General features: G+C 36.2%; 1 protein-coding gene across 1 annotated transcript in view; it reads right to left on the reverse strand.

Annotated features, from left to right (window-relative positions):
- The window catches only part of LOC140962059 (uncharacterized), a 101,546-nt gene extending 79,648 nt beyond the window's left edge, over positions 1-21,898 (reverse strand). Inside the window, exon 1 of the mRNA XM_073420907.1 lies at positions 21,895-21,898. The gene's annotated coding sequence lies outside the window, so the exon portion shown is untranslated. The remainder of the gene's footprint in view (positions 1-21,894) is intronic.
- Between the last annotated feature and the right edge of the window lie 530 nt (positions 21,899-22,428).

A 22,428-nucleotide genomic window follows, 5' to 3' on the forward strand; every position in this document is an offset into this window, starting at 1 on the left:
TTGGCTGTTGAGTCAAGGGAGAGAAGCAAGATCAAGAAAAACACAAATCAGAAGGCAAGAAGAAACAAATCATCAAGGAGATATGCCAACATAAAATGTTATCGCTATGGAGAAAACAGACATATTAAAAAATATTGTCAGCAACCGAAAAACAAACATGAAATCGACTATGAGCAAACAAATGCCATTGACAAATTCAATGTTGTTCACGAGCTAGAGCAAGAGTCCGTAAATTTGGCAACTCAAGTAACTAGTTGGGTGATTGATAGTGGAGCAACAGTCCACGTCACATCTCAAAGAGAATGCTTTGCATCCTATATACAAGAGGACTTTGGCGTGGTGAAGATGGTGAATAACGACTTATCAGAGTCGTGGGAAAGGGAGATGTGAGCTTGAATACTGTGGATGACTCTACATTGATCCTGAAAGACCTCAGACATGTGATAAATATGCGCCTGAGTCTGATATATGTCAAAAGACTCGATGAAGAAGGTTGTTGCACAACTTTCTGAAATGGGGTATTTAATATTTCAAGAGGGTCACTTGTGGTGTCAAATTGATTAAAGATATTAAAACTGTATGTAGTTCAGTAAAATTATTCTGAATATGTGAACTACGCAAGGGAAGAAAACTCAATAGAGTTGTGACACCGACGTCTTGGCCACATAAGTGAAAAGAAACTTACACGCCTTGTGAGCAAGCAAGTTATGCCCGATATAAAACAGGTTCATATGAAACAATGTACAAACTGCTTAGCTGGAAAAAAAAAGGATATCATTCAAAAGTTCACCTCCTAGCAGAGCCGGTAAAATTCTAGATCTGGTGCACTCAGATCTATGTGGTCTGATGCCATTGACTCTTGGAGGAGCGAGATATTATGTAACTTTTATCGATGATCATTCTCGGAAAATTCGGATGTGGACACTCAAAACCAAGTACCAAGATGCGAAAACATTCCACAATTTTCTAAACTTGGTTGAACGACAAACATGCATAAAACTCAAATGTATTCGAACAGATAACAGAGGAGAATACATTGGAACATTTGATGAGATATCCAAAAATAAAGGAATTAGATATCAAACGACACCACCAAAGACACCACAACTCAACGGATTAGCTGAGACGATGAATATAAATTTGACTGAAAGAGTCAGGAGCATGCTCTCACATGCAAAGCTGACTAAGTAATTTTGGGGTGAGGTCGTGGTTGCTGCTGCATATATATTGAATGGCTCACCTTGTGTTCCTCACAATTACGATGCCTCGGAGCAGGTGTGGCAAGGCAAAGAAGTCTCCTATAATCATTTGCAGGTATTTGGTTGTGTTGCTTATGTTCATTACCAAAAGATGAAAGATAGAAGTTGAATGTCAAAACAAGAAGATGCATATTTATAGGCTATGACAAGGATAAACTTGGTTACAATTTTTACAATACATATCTCAAAAGGCCGTAAGAAGTCGTGATATCGTAGCTCAGGAGAATGAATTTTTTGAAACTGTGGGAAAGGATAATTTTGAATCTAAACAAGATCTGGAATTGTGGCCTTCAATGATAAATGCACAACTGGTTGAAGATGAATATTTGCAAAGCGACTATGAGGATGATGATGAGATCCTTGTTTACAGTGAACCACCAGCAGAAATTTCTCGTGGTACCATGACCACGCGTTCTGGAAAAAAAGTGCGACCCTCAACCATATATTCCTCAAATGAATATATCCTGCTAACTGACGGGAGAGAATTAAAGAGCTTCGAGGAAGCTATTACCATTGAACACAAGGATAAGTGGATGGAGGGCATGCAATCCTTGCATGATAATGATTCATTTGAACTGGTGAAGCTGCCGAAAGGTAAGAAATCTTTGAAGTTCAAGTTGAAGGATGAAGAACATAGTAGCTAACTAAGATTCAAAGCAAGAATTGTCGTCAAAGGTTTTGAGCAGAAAAATGTGGTCAACTTTGACGAAATATTTTCACATGTGGTGAAGATGATATCCATTCGGATTGCGCTAAGCTTAGCAGCTGATCTTGATATGGAGATGGAACAAATGGATGTCAAGACCGCATTCTTTCATGGAGATTTGGATGAAGAAATCTACATGGAGCAACCAAAGGGGTTTTCCGAGAAGGGGAAAGAGCACCTCTGTTAGGATCAGTTTGATGGGTCAAAGTTTTTAGAAAGAGGGGTTGAATAAATACTTAAATTTTTTTAACTCTTTTCAAAATAGTGAATCAGTTTAGTGATAAACTGAACTCAAGAACCTTGTTTGTCAATATCAGTCAGTTAACAGATTAGAGTGTGGAAATGAACTAACTGATAGATTGAATACTTAAAGAATAACTGAAACATTGAACACGAATATTTCATGGATGTTCGGAGACTTCAATCACTCCTACGTCGCCTCTTCTATCACAAGGATATGTTTTCAGTAAAAGAATTTGATTGATTATAGAAACTGTAATAACCCAATTCAGTTTGAATTTAAACACTTCCAAACTGAAACTCTTAGTTTCTTACAACTTATCTGTACACAACTGATTTTTTTTCGTAGCACAACTGATCCAAGAAGATCAAATATATCAATATAATGCGCTAGTAATTTTGCTCAAAAAATAGCCTGAATTCTATGAATAAATCTATGAAATGTGAGCTTTTCTGTATGAATATCGCAACTGATCGTGTATAACTGAATCTTTCAAATGTTCTCAATTCCTTAAATCAACAAATTCTTTCTCACTGAACTTCTCTGCTATGTATAGGCTTTGCTTCCAACGTTAACATTGAATGCATTAATTAATATTTATCCGTATGTGTCAACATTCTTCTGACAATAGTACGATGTTGTAGTATGCTAATGTGGCAATCTTTCTGTCAATTGCAGTCTGCTGCATATGATTTGTCGGTTGATAGCTGAACTAACTGATGACGTGTCAAACTGATCAGCAATTCTACTATTTGACTGATCAGTTGAACTGACTAAATGATTGATAAGTTGAACTAACTATAGGACTGATCTGTTAAATTGATTTAGGGCGTTCTGTTCAGTTCTAACTGATATTTCAGTTGACTTTGCAGATTCAGTTTTACTTTGTTCTATTCGATTGCATTAGATTGTTTAACTCATTAATCTTCAGTTCGGATGACTTCAGTTTAGATAGCTTCAGTTCAAGTTACTTCAATTGAGCTTATCAGTTATGCAAACTTCGATACTCTATTTGTCAAACTCCGAAACCTTTAATTGTCACAGTTTTCTCCTTTTAGGTGTTTGACAAAACTTAGATTCTGAGAACTGATAAAACGATCGTAGATAAAATAATCTTCAATAGAAATGTACATATTCATACATGATAAGAGTAAGGATCGACTGAACTGCTTAACTAACTGATTGGATTGTACATCATTTCTTAGCTTTCTTCTCAGCTGGTCCTTGATCAGTTGGACGTTCAGTTCTTTTCTTCGAAGTATCACCTTGACTGTGACTCAGCTGTTGTTGTTCCTCTTCCCCATTTTTGTCAACACTTGCCATGTGAGAAAGATGGCGAACTTCTGCGCTGACTTGGGATATGGAATCAAGCATTTGGGTTTGCATTATGTCCATCCTCTTGGATAGGCTTGTATGCACAAAGTCGATTCTGTTGATGAGCATATCCTGGGTTTGGAACAACGCTGGTACAACGACTTTGTCTTTCTTCAGTTTGTCAACAACAAAGAACATATCAATTACGTCCTTGGTGGTCTTATTCAAATATTTCATGGTGTGTTCCTTGAAGGAATCAAATCTCAGCATATGCATGAGTTGAGTAGATTTGACTTCTGAAACTGTTGATATCAAATTGTGCAAATATGATTGAATATTTTCGATCATAATATCAGTAGCAATTGATACCTCAGGAGACAAGGCTTCAGATATTGCTTGTGCTTTGCCTTTGTCCTTCTCACTGAAGGTCACCATTGCTAAAGCTTGTGATCAGTCTCAGTTTGTTGTTCCAATTCAGCAATGAAATCTTCAACTGCATCCTATTGTAAGTCAGAAACTGAAGTGTAGTGTTGAGGAGCAGTTGAGCTGGACGGTGCATCAATTGGCTTTTGCATATCAAGTGCTGGTTCTAAATGCAACTGAGCCGTGTCAGATTGTTGTTCAGTCATGACAACTGACTGAACTTCATCTTCAATAGTTTTCAACATAGCCTCCAAGGCTATTTGTTCTGATGAACTAGGGCCTGCATCTTCCTCAGCTGGTTGAGCAGATTCAAAATTTAGCTGGATGTTAGTGGCAACTGATATAATAACTTCGTCAACGTTGGTCAATGACAACTCAGCATCTGTGTACAGAGGTTGTCCAGCTGGTGAATATCTCAGCAGTGCAGAAAAAACTGGATGGTTGAATAATCTCAGGAAAAGAATCAACTACTTGCTCAGAACTTTGTTTAGCAGTTTTCTCCTTAACTAATTCAGTCTGAGCTTCAGTTGGCTGAACTTGCTCAGCAGATGGTGGACTATTGGTCTCAACTGGTATATACAACTGTTGATCCATCTCTCAATGTTTGATCTTCATTTGGTAATAAGATCGGAGTCCAGTTGCTAAAAAATTGCTCTGTCAGCAAAGGCAATTGGACCAGTTGGATTGTAATTCAGCTTCAGTTCTGCATTCACTTCAGTTAGCCTCTTCAGCCTCATTAAACCAAAGAAGTAATCTCTTTGTTCCAAAGCCTGTGTGATGGTGATAGCTTTGACTATCTTCAGAACCATAGTTTCCAAGCCAATATATTTCTTAAGAACTGGCTTCTTCTTTAGGCGTTTGGCGAAGACCACAGTTCTGAATTTGACCCATTCATCAAAATTTTCTAACTCTGATTCAGCAAACTCATTTATGTCACTCTAGATGAGATCGATGTGAGTCTGAACAGAGTTGGTTGGCCTGGGCTCTTCAATCAACTTGCCCTTGACTTTTGGATCAATCAAATCATGAGAAATTGTTAGCCCTAAAGCAGTTGCATCCACTTGCTCGCGAATCACCACGCCTTGGGTCGTGCGATCAGAAGAAAAATTGGTTGAATGACGGTGGTAGGAGGTGCACGGAGACCAATAAGCTTCAATTTTTCACCAGATTCGGTGACAATCTTTGGAAGGTGATCAATCGACTTCTTCAGTTGAGGTACTTCAACTGATTTTGCAACTAGTACTGACTGAATTGGTTCAGCAGCTATGGGTGCCTCAGCTCCATTTGACATCAGTCTGACAGCTGAAATGGCTTCTGAAACAGCTGGTTTGGTCTTCTGAGACCTGGGTTTCATCAAGATTTTTGGAGATGGTGTTTTCTCCTAATCATTGTCAGTGACAACCAGTTTCCTTTTGGTTGTCAGTTGGCGAGCCATAGCCTTGGCTTTTTCAAGCCTCACAGATTTCGGAGCTGCCATCGTTCTGATTTTCGTCTTGATTTTCACAAATGTAGTTGGTGAGATTTCCAACTTCGTTCTGACTGGTTGGACATTCTTGACGATGAACACCGTGAATTTGTGCATCTTTTCTGCAGAATCACTGATGAGACCAGAGCTCTTCAACAAGAAACTGAGCTGCAGTGCACCCATTAGACTGATTGGAAGATTGAACCATGTTCTTCATAATAGTGAAAATGATTGATTACCAGTTCAATCTTGTGCCCTTCATGAAAGCGGTCAAGGCTTGAAGCTTCTCCAAAGTAATGGCAGCAAAGGAACCTGCCTTGGATAGAACGCCCTTGGCAATAATGTCAGCTAGCAATTGGATTTCTGGCTTTAGTTCCTTTTTTGGGTCAGATACCTTGATCCTCTTTCCATCAGCAGATAGCAGAGTTTGCATTTCTTCAATATCAGCTATTGTTACTTCAAAAAAATGAGACAAAACTTCAGCTCGAAGTTGGAAAATATTGATGAATAATTTTACATCGATAGTCAGCGTCTGGTTGTTGACAGTCATGGAGATCTTGCCATCATCAGAAACTGTGTTGTTGGCATAAACTTCTTGAATTTTGTTTGGGTAAATGACTTGAGTTGCCATTCCTAAGAATTTCTTCAGACCCCAGCTTCTATTCTCAGAAATACGCTGCGAATAGATTCATCTGACAAAGATAAGACGAAGTCAAAATCCTTTGGGTAAATGACTTGGCTTGCCATTTGCGTAGATTTTTCTACGCAAAAAATGCTATGAGTTTTGAGTGCTTGAGCATTTAGAACTTGAATGAAATGAACTGAAGACAGGCGGCGGAAATATATATATGTTTGTGACTTTTCAAATTTGGACACATGGCAGTTCAAGATTAATTCGAATAAATGGCATTTATTTCACATGTAAATATAGAAAGTAAATAGATTGAACTACATATAACAGAATTTCCAATAATATTCAATGAATGGTATAATTAGCGAAGTAACCTTAAAATTCACAAACTTTAATATGGAATATTAACTGAATCGATAATTAGTTAACGTATATGATTAGATCAGTTTGATCGAGAACTGACTGATCAGTTGGAAACTGAATCAGTTTAGTTCAGGACTAACTGATAACTGTCTTATCAGTTAACTAACTATAATTCGATGTTCCCCCTAAATTGAGCTTTAAGATAAATCAATAAGCCTTAAAATATTTTTAAAGTAAGAAAACTTAGTGTCGGGTAATGGCTTTGTGAATATATCCACTGCTTATTGTTCAGTTGAAATGTATTACAGTCTGATGTCTTTCTTGAGAGCGTGATTTTTGATGAAATGACGTTTGGCATCAATATGCTTTGCACTGGAGTGAAGAACTGGATTATATGTAATCGCAATTGTGGTAGTATTGTCACAAAATATTGGAGAATCCTCAGCGATAACACCATAATCTCTCAGTTGTTGCTGAATCCAGAGCAGTTGAGCGCAACAGCTAGATATTCTGCTTCAGTTGTGGAAGTTGCAATAAATGTTTGCTTCTTGATGAACCAGGTAATCAGTCTGTCTCCCAAAAATTGACATGATCCACTAGTACTTTTTTGGTCAAGTTTACATCCTTTATAATCTGCATCTGAATAGCCAACTAGATTGAAAGATGAGTAATTAGCATACCATAAGCCCACATTTGTGTGCCTTTAAGATATTTCAATATACATTTTGTAGCTGAAAAATGCGATTGTTTAGGATTTGCTTGAAATCTAGCACACATGCAGACAACAAACACAATATCAGGACGGCTAGCAGTTAGGTAAAGCAAAGAACTTTTTAAACCTCTGTAGAGTGTCATCTCGATTGATATTCCCCCTTCATCTTTATCTAGTTTAATTGATGAACTCATGGGAGTATTTGCAGCTGAACATGTTTCCATGCCAAACTTCTAAAGCAGTTCCTTAGTATATATGATTTGACTGATAAATATACCAGTTTTCATTTGCTTCACTTGCAGACCAAGAAAAAATGTCAGTTCACCCATCATACTCATCTCGAATTTATCCTGCATCAACTTAGCAAATTTCTCACATAATTTGGGGTTAGTTGACCCAAAAATAATGTCATCAACATAAATTTGTACGAGTAAAATATGATATTTCTTTGAAAATTTGAACATTGTTTTATCAACTGTTCCAACAGTAAAATCATGATCAGTTAAGAATTTTGATAATGTCTCATACCAAGCTTGAGGAGCTAGTTTGAGGTCATATAATGCTTTGTTATGGTGATAAACATGATCAGGAAATGAATGGTTTATAAAACCTGGTGATTGTTCAACATAAATTTTTTCCTGTATCTGATCATTGAGAAATGCACTTTTGACATCCATCTGGTAAACTTTGAAATTCTTGTAGGAGGCATCAGCTAGAAATATTCTTATTGCTTCCAGTCGAGCAACTGGTGCATAAGTTTCATCATAATTGATTCCTTCCTCTTGTTTGTACCCTTGTGCAACCAACCTAGCTTTCTTGAGCATAACTGAACCATCTTCGTTCAGTTTGTTTCTGTAAACTTATTTTGTACCTATAATTGATTTTGAAAGTTGTCTTGGAACTAAAGTCCAGACGTTGTTATGAGTAAACTTATTTAGCTCCTCTTGCATAGCATTTATCCAGTTTGGATCATTTAGAGCTTCATCGATTTTCTTTGGTTCAAATTGAGAAACAAATGCGGAGTGTACAAATAAATTAAACATTTTTTTCTAGTTTTTACCGTATCAGATGGATTACCTATCACCAAATCTTGTGGATGTGATTTACTCCATCTGTAGTTGGAGCTGGTTGGATCAGTTTGCGTAACTGTTTCAGTTTGTAACTAAACATTTCCTTTAGCATCAGTTGCAGCAGGTTCAGTTAGTATTTGAATATCATCGCGTTGTTCCGCAAACTGATTGTTAAGAACAGTGTCCCGCACGTGTGCTTTTTGAACTCAATTGAAAAATTATTATTACACAACTTACTGATGTTAATAAGATTTTATTTTAAATTATCAACGAGTAGAACATCATCAATAATAATGTTACCATAGATAATCTTACCCTTACCCACGGTTCTACCTTTTCAGTCATCTCCAAAATTGATTCTTAGGCAAGAATATTTGACCAGTTGGGATAACAAATCAGCATCCCCTGTCATGTGTCTTGAGCATCTGCTGTCCACGTACCAGATTGAATATTTAGTTGATGTACTTGTCACCTGCAGTCACACACAATGAATAATTTTGGTACCCACATCTATTTGGGTCCTAAAATGATTAGTCCTTTAGGAACCCAGACTTGGACTAGTCTAACTGACTTTCCATTTGCTATGTTCCAGATAGTTTTTCCCGGCTTGTGTGTACTTAATGTTTTGTGTGCAGATGAAACAATGTGTGTTTTAACCTTGTTCACTTGGTTGTTCATTCGATATCTTTTCTGAACGGGCTTGCTATTATAATGATTGAAATAGCCATTTCTAGAGCTGCTCAAGCTCTCAGATTCTGATTCGTCACTATTAGTTTCTGCCCACTTGAACTTGCTTTCTTTAGCTAATAGAACGTCATGCTTCTTTTTGAATGATCTCTTATCATCCTTAGCTCTTCTTCTTCGTTCAAATGATTTCTTTTCTTTTTTAGTTGAGCGTCGATTGTCCTTCTTTGCTTTAGGAAAATCAGCAATAAAGTGTCCAGTCTTGCCACAGTCGTAGCAAGAATTTGGTTCTTCCTTGGAGATATTTTTATGGGAGTGTCTTTGGAAGGATCCCTGGTTCTTTCTCATTAATCTTCCAAATTTCTTGATGAACAATGACATGACATCGTTGCTCAGCTGTTCTATAGATTTTTCAGTTGAACCAGTTGGTTCAAGTTTTAAGGCGCTGAGAGCAGTTGTAACTGTTGGAGTTGATGGTTCTCCTTCTCTCATCTGTAGTTCAAACTCATAAGCTTTAAGATCAGTAAATAAATCATGTTGTTCTACTTTGTTCAGGTATTTGGATTCTCGTATTGCCATTGTCTTAATTTCCCATTCTTTGGGAAGACCACGAACAACCTTCAAAGCAATTTTCTTATTTGTATACACTTTCCCTAGTGCATCCAATTCATTGATAATGTTGCTCACTCGTTCATCAAACTCATTCATTGATTCACCACTCTTCATCTTGATAATATCAAATTTTTGTACTGCAAGTGAGAGTTTTTTTTTCCTTTGTTTGCTCGTTGTCCCCGCACAACTGAATCAGTTTTTCTCAAATTTCTTTGGCTATTTTTCACATCTTGATTTTGTTGAATGTAATTTTGTCCAGTGTTTTGTACAGAATATCTTTCGCTACGTTGTCCAAGTTTGCTTTTCTCTTGTCTTCAGTTGTCCAGTCCTATCGTGGTTTTTCAATGCGGTGAGGTGCTCCTCCATCAGTTATAGTAATAACAATGTTAGATTTCATGATCTTGTGCAGTTAAATGAGCATGCATTCTGATTTTCCAGTCATCAAATTCTTCTCTTGAGAACATATGGATTTTGTTGAATGAAGACATGATGAACATGTGCGTAGATCGAATATATCAGAAAGTATTCAGAGACAAGATTGAAGTAATTCTGATACCACTTGTTAGGATCGGTTTGATGGGTAAACTAAATTCAAGAATTTTGTTTGTTAATATCATTCAATTAACTGATTAGATTGCGGAAATGAACTAATTGATAGATTGAATACTTAAAAAATAACTGAAACAATGAGCACGAAGATTTTATAGATGTTCGGAGATTTCAATCGCTCCTACATCACCCTTCAATCACAAGGATAGGTTTTCACTAAAAGATTTTGATTGATTATAGAAACTATAATAACCCATTTTAGTTTGGACTTAAACACTGTCAAATTGTAATTCTTAGTTTCTTACAACTTATCAGTACACAACTGATTTTCTTTCATAGCACAACTGATCCAAGAATGCTATGAATATATCTATGAAATATGAGCTTTTCTTTATGAATGTCGCAACTGTTTGTGTATAACTGAATCTTTTAAATGTTCACAAATCCGAAATCAACAACTTCTTCCTCACTGAACTTCTCAGCTATTTATAGTCTTTGCTTCCAACGGTAACATTGAATGTATTAATTAATACTTATCTGTTGATTTGTCCAGGAATTTGAGCCAAAGCCTCTGCAAAAGGAATATTTATGTGCAATTTCTTAAAAACTTCAAGAAATTTTGAAAATTGATGATCCAATTGTAGTTGCCTTGCTCTTTGAGGAAAAATAAGTGTATTAATATCAATGTTATCATTAGAATCAAACTCCTTACATTTCTTACATGTCTTCCGTGTAGGGGTGGTGTGAATGTTCTGTTCCTTAGCATCTTCTGTCTTTGATTTCACTCCTTCATCATTATTTTCCTCCACATCTGTAGAATTCTGTTTCTTTGGTTCCTCCTCCTCGGCCTTGATCACTGTACTCACTGCATTCGCTCCTTCCGGATTTTTCTCAGTATCACTTGGTAGTGTTCCAAGGGGTCGATTTTGTAATGTACCGTACTTTTTACTATTTAAAATTTGCGGAAGAATTAAAAATTTTCTTAAACACGAAGGTGAACCATCGATTCAGTTAACCACTCGTTGTTCAACCAAACTATTTGAAATAAAAGATTACCAATAAAAATTTTATTAAGATAAATGCTTGTTCAAAACATCATAACCAAAACATCAAATAAATGTATTTTAAGCATTGCATGAAAACTTCAAAACATGGCGGTCCTCGGGTTTAGCCTCCCGCTCATTCCAAGCCTGCTCCTTGGTCACCACCCCTAGTCTCTTCGAAATCATCCTCACCTGCATCGATCAAGCCTAGTGAATCTAAAGATTCAACACGTATAAACTAGAAGTAACGAGTAATACATAATAAACCACATGCAACTTTAAAATATGGCGTACATACTGAAACTGAACATACATCAAAACTTGAACGTACATACATACATAGACTTGCCATCAATGTAGAACCTTTCATAACATGATTGCTTCGTACATACATGAGCATACATAACATAATCTTGCATAGAGGCATGTTTCAGAGCAAGTGACGCATAACATAATCGCCTGATCAGACTATACCACAGTACTGGGCTGACAGGGACGAATCCACTGCCACATACATGAGATCCCCGTTCATGCTTTAACGGGTGGATTGGTCCCCGTTCATGCTTTAACGCTTTCCAATCTTGATCTAAACACTTTCATGCTTTAATGGGGTGGGTTGGTCTCTGGTCATGCTTTACCGCTTTCCAACCCCATACATAATTTGGTCACAAGACATTTAGCATACCTCAACAACTTGAAAATATTTTCTTTGCACGTCGAACATACTTACTTGGCGGTGAGGGATTCGTTGGGTCTCGCTTGAGGCCACTGCTGCAACATACTAACGTGAATTTCAACACTTAACTTGCATAACTTAGACGTAGGTACTCGAGCTCACCACCGAAGTGCATAAATAGCTTATGACATTCTAGATCACTCAGGACTTGACCTCGTTTAATCGTACTAACCATGACATCAAACCCCGAAACAAACTCTAAGATGAAGTGTGAACATGTCCCAACCATAAAAGACATGAACTCACTATTTTAACTTGAAAAGAAGGGGAAACCAAATATTCGGACAGAAGGAGTGGCGCTCGGGCGGTAAGAAATTACCGCTCGGGCGCCGAGTTTAAAAAAATTTAAATTTTCGACAGTGAGGGTGGCGCTCAGGCGATAAAAATGTTACCGCTCGGGCGTCGAGTTTTCCGAAGCTCTACTCTCAGACAAAATGAGTGGCGCTCGGGCAATAAGAAATTACCGCTCGGGCGCCGAGTGTACTACTGAAACTTGCGATTTGCTTCTTATTACCCTTAACCAAAAATACGATTCATGAACCAATCCATCGAGACTCATCTTAGGACACTATGAAACTGACTCGACTCCATAAAACGTCCCAAACGTTCCCAAAGAAACGACGCACCACACTCAACACAATAAAACCCATAAACTCAAACTTTGACACCAAAATAGTTTTCACGACTACTCGTTCTCCCAAGTGCCTAACGACACAAAACAAAATGTCAATGACCTTCCTAACATCATTAACCACATACCTAAATGCAGCATCGATCGCCCGTCAATCCCAACGAAGCCTGCAACCATAAAACTTCAAGAACACATCACTATCATATATTTTCAGAAAATGCAGTTTGAGTAGTCCCACGAAAAACATCATATCTCAATCAATTTTAATCCAAAAATTTCGAATCTTATATCAAATCGAAGGTATCAAAAAGTTCTATGTTTCATAAGTTGAAAGTTTTTCCATAAAAACGATCGAAAAATCGCAGTATTTTAAATGACAGCAAAAATTGTGATTTTTTTTTATCCAAAATCCGTTTAAAAATTGATTCAAACATCATTGCTCAAACTTCTATACATAACACATGTATTTTCACACCTAAAAATATCGCAACGTATACTATGACATGATCGACGTAGGAAAAATAGAATATACGTGCCTTTTGATATTAAAAACTCACGATACGACGATACCGAAGCGGAGATGATGCGAAAGACGATCCCGGACGACTTGGCTCGATTTTCTTTGAAGAAAACCAACGAAATTTTGCTGGAAATTCAGAGGAGTGGGTCGGCTGCTACTAGAGACAAGAGCCCTAGTTTTCTTCTCTCTCGAAAATAAAAATCTGAATAAAGAAGTGAGTGTGTGTGTTTAGGCGATTTTTAGTGTGTGCATGTGATTAGTAAATTAGGGAGAGTAAAATTTGCTTAATTATTAATTAGCAACTCATTTTAAAATACTAACTCTCCCTTAACTTTAACAAAATTCTAATTTAAAATAAAATGTACATGTGCTAGACTTTAAAAGTTTTAAAATTCTAAAATCACTTAAATAAATAATTTAGGCCTTAAAAATGTTGAAACTAGATAAATTATTTAAAACGTCTCATTCTCAACTTAAAATAAAATACCATCTTTTAAAATATTGCCAAAAATCGTCGCCGGTCTCTTTCTCTCGATCCCGCATCGAATAAATGCCTGAAACATGAAACTCAAGAAAACTTTTTAACGTGCATCACATAAACATTAAAATAATGCAATTTAAATAAATCATACATGGCTAAAACTCATTTTAAATTTAAATAAATGAATTAACAATTAAATAAATTCATGGGTTTTACGTGTACTGAATTTTGGGCTCTACAGATTTGCTAACTGATTGGCTATTTGACCCATTTGAGCTTCCAACATTTGCAAGATAGCATCATGATTTTGCATCCTCATCTCCATCCCCGCAACATGTTTCATCATAAAATCCTCATAAATTGATCTTTGATCTCCTTGCTCGAATCCTGGAGGTGCTGCTGGTACCAACAATCCTTGTTGTCTCACTTATTCAAGAATGGGCTATGGAATAATATGTGTTGGATTAAGAGAATTCTCAGTATTCTTCCAAGATAAATTAAGGTGACGAAATTCACTGCTTCCTCATCAAAATTGGGTTGTTCCTTGATGACTGTTCCTTGGACTTGATTTGCTTGATTCGGATGCAGCTGAAAGAATTTATGGGACAACCCATCAATCTTAGTAGTAAGTGCATTCAACACATCCATTTCAAGAACTCCAGCCTTCTTTTCTCTTTTAATGTCCAGCCAACCCGCACTATTTTCGGCCTTATTTGAAATTATTTCCAAGGCAAATCGTGGAGTATTCCTGTATAAACTACCATTGGCTGCCGCATCTAGCATGGAACACACGGAAGGATCAACTCCGTTATAGAACATCTAAACTTCCTCAGATGAAGAGAAACCATGTTGATGACACCTCATCAACATCTTCCTAAATCTTCCCCAAGCTATATGTAGTGTCTTCTCATCCTTCTGGCGGAAAGATGAAATATCCATACGCAGGTTTTCTAGTTTGGTGGGAGGAAAATATTGATTTTTGAACATTTCCACCAAACCATTCCATGTAGTAATAGAGCCAGCTGGTAAATCTCTAAGCCATTCGGCTACTTCACCATGCAAAGAAAAAGGGAATAGTCTCAATCTTATGGCATCAGTGCTCACTCCATTAAATTTGATTGTGTCACAAAATGCTTCCAGATGCGCATTAGGATCCTCAGTCTGTGGTCCTCCAAATCTCACTTGATATTGTATCATTTAAATAATGGATGGCTTCAACTCAAAATTGTTTGCTTCTACAGTAGAACGAATGATGCTCGAACCATAACCTCCAGTAGTTTTTCTAGTGAGATCATAGACAGTGCGACCATCCTCCTCGTTGGCCATTGCTTCCATCCCTGCTATTTTAACCTTGTCTTCATTAAAAACAATAAAACTTGAAATACTTAATTAGATATATTAATTTATATAACATTTACATTATTTAAGTGATAAATAAATATAACTCATAAAAGTATGAAACTTGGCTAGACCAAGGGTCAAAAATTAGAAAATAACTAAGACAAGTATCTATGTTTAGTAGCTCCTCTTATCCTATAAATATACTCCATTATGAAGCATTTCATCATAAATTTCATTAAAAAAATTCATGGATTTAGAGAGATGAAGTGATAGGAGAAAGTTATAGTTAAAATACGAATAAAATAAAAAAATTCATGGAAAAATACCAAACACTCTCCAAAAATTCCTCAAAAATTACCAAACATTTTTCTTCCACACAAAAACTAGTTGGTACAATAAATGTAAAAAGATGACGTAAAGAATCATTCAAAAAAAATTCAAAAACGTGAAGAACAATTATGAAAAATTTCCAGAAAATTCGTTTTCAGTTAGCCAATCCTAACTCGATTTACTCCTTCTTTAACGATTTCACTTCAGTTTTCACATGAAAGTTGTTTAAAATGTTTTCTAGTTTAAGTATGTGATGGTCAATCATGCTAACCATCGCCAGAAGTACTGTTTTTGGTCGTCAAAAACAATCTTGACATTCATTCTTGTTTTTGCAAATATGCTATTGATCAGTTCTAAATTTGGAAAGGTGTTCAACATAAAATTATAGAAAATTAAGAGATGCATCTCATGTAAAAATTCCGGCCTCGCATGGAGGTCGGACCTCAGTCATGCACCAATGAGTTTCATGAATTTTCCGACTTCCGAACGATTTTGTACTATTTTAGGCATTTCTAGAAAATTTCATGATTTTTGGACATGTATTTGAGTTGTTATAAATTTTTAAAGTGTTGTTCGAAACTTTTCGATACAAATTTTGTATAAAAATGAGTTTTAAAATATTCGAACACTTACTATCATTCCTAATCAATGTAAAATCTCTCCAATGATATTTATAAGAATTATCGTGAGGTTTTCCTACTGGTTTCTTCAATAATAGAGTTCGGCATTTGACATGGATTTTACAGTAAAGTTTATAAACTACTGATATATTCATATATTGCATTATGTTGTCCAAATCACAAATTATTGGTCATATTTTATTGCATATAATATATGGATTTAGGTTCTTGACTATTTACCAATAGGTTTTTACTAATTAAATGAATGAATGACTAAATGAATTGAGCCTAAACAACGGTCTATGTACAAGATTTCTAGTTCACTGGACAATGTGAATTCGACACAGAAATGTGAGTCCAATGAACAACAGGTTTAAAATCTTGTATATGGTTCATCTGAACAATGTAACTTTGGTCCTGAATGTGAGTTCACTTTGGCTCGTAAATGATTGATTGTAGGGATTTTACTTTTGAGTACACGGGGAAAAGTGCAATGCAGAATATTAGTGGGATCCACCTCTTTAGCTTACGCTATTCAATTTTGTGGGGCCCAAAATCCAACATCTAATATTAATAATTATAAATGTAACAAACCAAACCATTTAGTAAAACACATAATATGTGGTTCACAACCCGACATAAACATCGTCAAAATAACTTAAAAGTCTCAAATGTTTGAAATATATGTTTTAACATGTCAAAATAACTAGTGAGCCAAAATAATCCAAACATCATCAAATAGCTCCTAAGACCTGAGAATCCCACTCTAACTCGTATCTACTGCCTGGAGCTGGACTCTGACATCCCAAGCCTCGCCTCACCTACCGTCAAGCACATGAAAACAAGAGGTAGCCGACGTGCCTATGATTATAAACTCAGAATGATACAATCAATAACATATGAGAATTAAAATGACAAATAGTTCATATGAAATTCATAAAGATGCAATATAATGCAATGCATGATCAGAAGCTGTGCGCTATCAATAAATCTCAAGATCAAGTGAATCACCTGGTTATAGGGTACCCAAGAGAAGAGAATCCCCCAACAACATCCACCGACTCATCCGCTCTGGGTGGGGTGATATGTTCTACAATCCCAGGACTATGGTGCCCCTATAGAGAGTGTTCAAGCCATAGCAGCGACCTCCGCATACACTATGTCAACTCAACTATAGCCCCATACGTCCAACAAATCAATAAATCAAGGCAACCTCCTCCATATCAAATCTGAATCGAAAAGTGTCTCATTATGCAAATCAATATCATCATCTCGATATCATAATAAACTCATCTCAAGACAACAATCAACACCAAATCACAAGTAATTCATCGACCCATAGAATTTTCAATTTAAAATAAAAATGATACTTTTACCTCGTATGTTACCGACCGTAGCATATCTTTCAAATATTACCAAAAGGAGATCGAAAGGTGTAGTTGAGAAGTCTTGAACCTCTGAAGTGTACTATAAGATCATTTATTAAAACGGAGCAGTTTCTGTACAAAATTCATAATTAATTCAATACGGCTTCAAATCAAGACCCGCAAATGGGATGTGCAAGAAAACTTAATGCCCAAAAATTATTTTTCACAATGTTTTGCCGAATAAATTCATTTACCTAGTCGTTCATTATCTGAAACATATAACGTAATTCTCACGAATTCTACTTAAATACATTTCGGGCACATTTTAGTATTTTGAGCATAACTTCCTCAATATCCAATGGAATCAAGCCAATTTGGTATCATTTCGAAGACATGACAATGTTCTATAACTTTTATTCGAACATCAAATCCAGAATCCCAACCAATAAATCCCAAAATTCGAATAAACAGAAGGCATCTACACAAATCTGCACTAAATCGGAGTTCCAGACCAATTTTATTAAAAAACACATATCTCTTTCAATTTTTCCTTGAATTGAGTTATTCAAGAGCTAAATCGAATTTAACTCGATGATATACAAGTTTGATGAAGACCCTAACTCCAGAATCCAAACACAACTGTCCCATATACACGAAATACATAAGGTGTAAAAACTGTTCTTTGCACATAAACAAGAAATCATTCTCAAATATCACTTCTAAATTTAAACCTATTTCCAAACTTGAATAAAATTGATAAATAGTTACATCATCTTGAAGTCCGTGATGAGAGGATCACAAATCTACTTTCATTTCATATTTTTCTTGAGAGAATCACCCATAAAATGAGGAAAAAGTTTGAAAATAGAGAGGAGATGGATGTGGGTTTGCCTGAAGGAGGAGGAAAATGATTGGTGGAGGTGAAGGTGGGCTTACATATTGATATTTCGCGCCTGTAGCGCCTCAACGCCACTTTCCAGTGCCGCAGCACCGAGCTGCCTAGGCGATACTATTCTAGCACCGCAGCGCTTGAATAGTAACCTCGTGAACAATAATTTTTTCTTTTTTTTTTCAATTTTTTTTTAAATTCAGGCATTACAAATTTAGAGTCTTGAACAATCACTGCATATCTGTAACTTGACATGATATTTTCATAACGATACCTTACTACTGATACATGTCATTTCATATTGAATTGCTGCACTGACATATTATTGTTTGATTTGTTACCTATATTTAAGCATAATTTCCTTGACTAAGTCCCAAAGACTTAATGATGTGAATCCTCGTATGCAAGAAAAGCAAACACGATGAATTGGAATCGCGCCCTCAATTCAATGACGAACAAGGGATCCTTGTTGTCCCTATCTTTTGAAACAAGTATGATTTTGTGATATTCACCTCTAAGCTATGAAAATTAGCAACAAATATTCACGTCTGAAACAATTGAAAAATCAGACGAACCTTTAAAGAACTTGTCTTTGACAATCCATATGAAATCAATCGACAAACACCACAAAGAACAAATCCTTGATAAGTTTGATTTTGATGAACAAAGCAAAAAGCCTTGAAAAGTTGAGAGAAAACTCAAATATGTTGTATAAACTCAATGATAATTGTTAATTGTCTTCCAAAATTCGTGCAAAATATGTTTACATACTCAAAAAGATATCAAATCTAGTTCCAAAATTATTTGGACTCTAAACTAGGAAAGAAGGAAACTTTCTACAGGAGGTCGCGCTCGGGCGGTAGGATGTGACAGTCGCTCGGGTGCGGGGTGTTCTGAAAATCATCTCTTGGACAGTAAGTGCGGTGCTCAGGCGGTAAGATTTGGCCGCTTGGGCGCCGAGGCTTCTGGACTCCTCATCATTTATCACTTGAATAATGTTCCTATGACTCCCAAACTTATTCTCATGCATCACGAACCTTTCGGCACTTTGCACCTTGCATGTAAGCCCTTCTTGATTACTCATGGCTTCATGTAGTGCCCCCTTGAATCTCTTCGGTCGTCTTCTCATTTTTGGTCCTTCCGACAACTCTAAAATATCACATGCTTTCCTTGGAGCTTAACCTACCATGATCGCATCATCCTCCCCTTCTTGAAAAAAATTCGTCCTCAAATCTTGTTCATCACCTACATAAAACAACGAAAGATCACTAACATTAAAAGTAGAACTGAAGTTATACTAACCTGGCAGATCGAGTTTGTAGGCGTTGTCATTGATACTTTCAAGGACTTGAAATGGTCCGTCTCCCATAGGCAATAGCTTCGAACGTCTTTTATCGAGGAAAATTTCCTTTCGCAATTGCAGCCACACCCAATCACCTTTCTCAAACACCACTTTCTTCTTCCCCTTGTTGGCTTGCTTGGTATATTGCTCATTTTTTTCTTCTCTATGTTGGCCTTGACCTTTTCATGTAAACTCCTAACAAATCAAGCCTTCTTTTTGCCATTCATGTTTAACGTTTCACTCAAAGGTAATGACATCAAATCCAACGGAGTCAAAAGATTAAAACCATACACAATTTCAAATGGCGAATAATTCAGAGTAGAATGCATGCTATGGTTATAAGAAAACTAAATAAATGGTAAGCATTCTTCCCAATTCTTTAAGTTTTTTTTAAGAATAACACGTAATAAAGTTCCTAACGTCCTATTAACAACCTCAATTTACCCATCAGTTTGAGGATGACAAGTCGTAGAAAAAAATAATTTAGTGCCAAGTTTAGCCCATAATGTTTTCCAAAAATAACTCAAAAACTTAACATCACAGTCAGAAACAATAGTCTTAGGCATACCATGCAACCTAACGACTTCTCTAAAGAACAAATCCACAATATTAGATGCATCATCAATTTTGTGACAAGCAATAAAATGCGACATTTTTGAAAATATATCCACAACAACAAGTATAGAATCTCTCTCCTTCTTTGCCCTAGGTAACCCCAAAACAAAATCAATAGAAATATCAGTCCGAGGCTCACTAGGGACTAGAAGTGGTGTATACAATCCATGTGATTGTGTTCTAGACTTAGTTTGCCTACAAGTTATGCACTTATCACACACTCGTTCAATGTCACGCTTCATATGTGGTCAATAGAAATGTTCATGTAAAGCATTCAAAGTTTTTGCCACACCAAAGTGTCCCATCAAATCACCCACATGTTCTTCCCTAACAAGTAATTCACGGATTGATGATTTAGGAATGCATAGCCTATCTTCTCTAAATAAGAAACCATGATGCAAATAAAATTTGTCATGTGGATCTTTTTGAAACAAGTAACGTTGTAACAAAGAAAAGGTTGTGTTGTTCCGATCTTTTTGAAACAAGTAACATTGTAATATCCACCTCTAAATGACGAAGAACTGAGCAACAAATATTAACGAGATAAACAATCGATCTCAAGTGAACCTTCAAAGAACTCGTCTTCGACAATACGAGTAAAGAACAAACGCTACAAAGTGTTAAACTTTGATAAGTTTTATTTGAGAAACACACAAAGGTGTATACAAAGCCAAACTTTGAAATTTGAGATAAAAACTCACAAAATATTATGAAAATGAATATCTAATTGTTTACAATGAATAAATTCGTTCATAAATTGTTTACAAAATCTAAAAGATATCAAAATAAGTTTCCAAATTAACTTGGACTCTAAATTAGGTCAAATAAGATTTCTTCACGCAGGTGGCGCGCTCGGGCAGTTGGATGTTACTGCTCGGACGCTGATGGTTCTGGAATTCATCTTTTAGACAGTAAGTGTGGTGCTCGGGCTGTAGGATTTTACCGCTCGGGCGCGAAGTTATACTGCCCTAGCGCAGAGCTCTTGAGTCCGGGGTCTTGATTTGACATCCTCTTCATAATTTAACATTTGAATAACATTGAAATGTTTTCCAACTTCATTGCTATGCATGCCAAATTCTTTCAAACTTCGAGTCTTGCTTGTACGATTTTGACAACGCAGTTGTCTGGATCTCCTCCCAAGATTTAGCACGTCATTTCCGGCCAGATTCATATCACTTAACCTCTATTTTTTCTGTTTATTTTAAATTACATGTACAAGATTTCAAGACTCCAAATAAGATGAAAATTGAGAAAAGAAAAATGTTGACATAGCAAGACCGTCACTCTTTCGTTGAATTCATATTTTGTTATTTTTTGTAAAATCGAGAATTTTACACGCTTCCGATACTACAAGTATGACATAATGATGATATTATAATTCAGAGGCCCACATGTGATATCAAAGCCCTCCCAAGTTATCATGAATAACTTTTTGGTATTAGAATGAATTAAATAATATTTTTTTATTTTGGGTTTTACAGATTGACTTAGAATAAGAATCTTGGTACCGACTAGTATGCCCAAATCACAAAGGTAAGGAAAAGAAAAATGTTAGTGGTTTGTTTGGGCCTAAAAGTTGAGCCTTACAAGATTCATTAATTTTGATTTAAGGTGAATATTGACCGTAGAAACATTGATGATAGTATTGTACAAAATCCTTTTTGAATTGATCTCTGAGCACTAATCTTTAAGAACTTCTGTTTTAAAATAAAAATGATTTAAAGTTGTATTTCCTATGATGTATTCGTCAAGAAATAGTTCCCAAGCTAGAAATCAAAATGAATCAACATCATCAATTGCAAGGCAAAATGACCTCTCCAACGGTGATAAAATCACTCGAGAGCAAAAGGATATCAAGAAGAAGAACAACATACTTCACATCAAGAGCAAAATCCAAGAAACATATTTGATGTATTTCAACAATTTGTGCAATTTTGTTTGCCACCACCAGCAAGAAACTTTGACTAAATTGATTAAGGCTTTCAGAGATTCGAAGAGGCCAATGACTGGACTCTTGAATGATTTCTTAGGTTTCATCCACCCAAATTTTTGGCACCCCTGACGCACAAAAAGCCGAAGAATGACTTATCAAAATTGAAAAGATTTTCTTTGTTCTTAAAGACTCCACCGAGGAACAGAAAGTGAACTTTGAAGTTTATCAGTTTGAAGGGGCAGTACATAACTAGTGGAGAGTCGTTGATCATCAGTGGAAGAAAAACAACATACCCAAAACCTAGACCAATTTACGTGGGAATTCGAGGAAAAATACACAATTTAGGTAAGACTTAACACACGAGAACGCAAATTCATGGATTTAGTACAAGATTCCATGATAGTGGCTCAATTCGAATTCCACCGCTTCATTCTCTATGCTCCTCAATACCTGGAATATGAGGCAAGAAAGAAAAATAAATTTGTTCAAAGCCTCAACCTCGATATTCGTTGGGCAACCTTGTCCACCGAAGCCAAGAATTATAGATCAGA

The sequence above is a fragment of the Primulina huaijiensis genome, chromosome 16, assembly GCF_012295235.1.
Source record: "Primulina huaijiensis isolate GDHJ02 chromosome 16, ASM1229523v2, whole genome shotgun sequence".
NCBI lineage: Eukaryota > Viridiplantae > Streptophyta > Magnoliopsida > Lamiales > Gesneriaceae > Primulina > Primulina huaijiensis.